At 57.5% G+C, this 2,500-nt stretch overlaps 1 non-coding gene across 1 annotated transcript in view; it reads left to right on the top strand.

Annotated features, from left to right (window-relative positions):
* The first annotated feature begins 1,749 nt into the window (after positions 1-1,749).
* LOC126129226 (small subunit ribosomal RNA) overlaps positions 1,750-2,500 on the top strand; it is a 1,909-nt gene continuing 1,158 nt past the window's right edge. Inside the window, exon 1 of the ribosomal RNA XR_007527193.1 lies at positions 1,750-2,500. This exon is cut by the window's right edge and continues 1,158 nt beyond it. This is a non-coding gene — a ribosomal RNA (small subunit ribosomal RNA).

Genomic DNA, 2,500 nt, shown 5'->3' with positions numbered 1-2,500 from the left:
TAACCTGCTCTGTAATTGGCATATGACACGTTACATTAATCTAGTGTTGTCTAACCACAACCCTCTGAATATAGTTCGCTACTCGCACCGCCCACCCTCTTGTGTGTCGTTTCATGTTGAACACTTCGCAAGTGTTGCTTACTTTTTACATGCTCCCGCTGTACACTGTAATGTGGACAACTGCAGGATGTACATCGCCCCCCCCCCTCCACCCTGCCTTCGCACGCTGGTCGTTCAGGTGCTTGCGTGTTCAATGCCCTTCGCAGCTGTTCACTGGCATTCGCATGTCGAAGCGCTCAGTCTACGTCGTGGTACGGCCTGTGTCCACTGTCCGCTGATATCGTAAGCTTAATCCTCACATTGTACTGCACATAGGTCCGTATGTACTGAATGATACGCTGTGGCACATGTGTGACCGTACGACTGCGCCCAACAACAGCGAACCATACGGTCCAAATGTTGTGCACTCAGCCACGTGCCGTCTCCCCATAACAGCTACATTGCAGTGTGGTACGCCATAGAGACGTGTGGGAGTAACGGACGCCCTGGATGGCGATCAGCATGAGCCGTCTGTTGATGTAGTGGCGCGTGTATTCAAACGTAGTCGTCTCTTCTCACACAGTGTGATAGCATGGTGCACCGCGTTCCACATCTGCGACATGGTACAGATGCTGGTTGACAGTCGGTCTCGTAATGGACATCGCATACGTAGGGGGCCACCTCCCACGTGTTCTCTAGTCGTGCACATTTTGTTGCGTGTATGTGGGCAGACGTAGTGTGTCGTGACACCTAACAGACAGGTATGCAATAATCGTTGCATTTGCAAACTGGGATGGACGTCTACGTTTGCTGGTGACGTGACGCAACGCAAATGAACAACTGGTAAACCCATTGTGGTGCGGTTGTTGTTGCTGGAGGTAAATCAGTAAGGGCAAATCTGTGTGTGAAGCGATACGCGGCGGTGGCTGGGTGGGACCGTCCCCGGCCGGTGAGGGGGGGCCGCCCGGCGTGCTGGCCGCGCGGTGCGTGGGCGCACGCGCTACAGCCGGCTGGTGGGGGCGCCCAGTGGCAGGCGCGCCGGCCGACGGACGCGGCAGGCGGCGCAGCTGCGCGCCGGGGCACCCTGCGCGCGGCGCCGGGCGGCCAAAGTGGGTCCTCGCGGGCCCGGTGCGAAGCGCGGTGGACATCTGCAGTGTGCTGGTCCGACTGAGGACTGTGTGCGTTGAGGATGCGCCGCCGCCCGGCACTCGGCGCCGCGACGCCGTCTGCTGCTCGGTCGCCCCAGCGGTTCTCGCTGGTGGTTTGTATCGCAGTTGTGCAGACGTGTTGGCACGTGCGCTGTGCTGGGAGAGTTCGCTTCGGCACCCACGTGGGGCCTTTGCCCTTCTGTGGCGCTGGCGTTGGAGCTGCCGGTCACCGTAGGTGGCGCGTGTTGTCTCCCGCCGGCAATGCCACGACAGCACGCTCCCGGGCCTCTGTCGGCAGCGGCAAGCTCAGTTGGGAGCACGGGTGGTCGCACCTAAAGCGTCTACTCGCCTAACTCCGGGCGATTGCGCCTCTCTCGAACCCGACCAAGTACTTAGGACGGCGCTGCGCGCCGCCGGGACCTGAGAGGGTTTCGAGGTGTATTGTGCAGGGGAGCTCAGCCTCCTCCTGTTTGCAGAATAATTGAGCGGACGCTTGCGTGTTCGCGCGGGCCCCTGGGACACACTCCCGGGCGGCCGGCTGCTCAGCTCTAGTTGACGCAGCTCCCTGGTTGATCCTGCCAGTAGTCATATGCTTGTCTCAAAGATTAAGCCATGCATGTCTCAGTACAAGCCGCATTAAGGTGAAACCGCGAATGGCTCATTAAATCAGTTATGGTTCCTTAGATCGTACCCACGTTACTTGGATAACTGTGGTAATTCTAGAGCTAATACATGCAAACAGAGTCCCGACCAGAGATGGAAGGGACGCTTTTATTAGATCAAAACCAATCGGTCGGCTCGTCCGGTCCGTTTGCCTTGGTGACTCTGAATAACTTTGGGCTGATCGCACGGTCCTCGTACCGGCGACGCATCTTTCAAATGTCTGCCTTATCAACTGTCGATGGTAGGTTCTGCGCCTACCATGGTTGTAACGGGTAACGGGGAATCAGGGTTCGATTCCGGAGAGGGAGCCTGAGAAACGGCTACCACATCCAAGGAAGGCAGCAGGCGCGCAAATTACCCACTCCCGGCACGGGGAGGTAGTGACGAAAAATAACGATACGGGACTCATCCGAGGCCCCGTAATCGGAATGAGTACACTTTAAATCCTTTAACGAGTATCTATTGGAGGGCAAGTCTGGTGCCAGCAGCCGCGGTAATTCCAGCTCCAATAGCGTATATTAAAGTTGTTGCGGTTAAAAAGCTCGTAGTTGGATTTGTGTCCCACGCTGTTGGTTCACCGCCCGTCGGTGTTTAACTGGCATGTATCGTGGGACGTCCTGCCGGTGGGGCGAGCCGAAGGCGTGCGACCG

The sequence above is a fragment of the Schistocerca cancellata genome, unplaced genomic scaffold (genome assembly GCF_023864275.1).
Source record: "Schistocerca cancellata isolate TAMUIC-IGC-003103 unplaced genomic scaffold, iqSchCanc2.1 HiC_scaffold_527, whole genome shotgun sequence".
NCBI classification, from domain to species: domain Eukaryota; kingdom Metazoa; phylum Arthropoda; class Insecta; order Orthoptera; family Acrididae; genus Schistocerca; species Schistocerca cancellata.
Note: the sequence above shows the minus strand (reverse complement) of the source record. Positions and strands in the feature narration are given on the sequence as shown.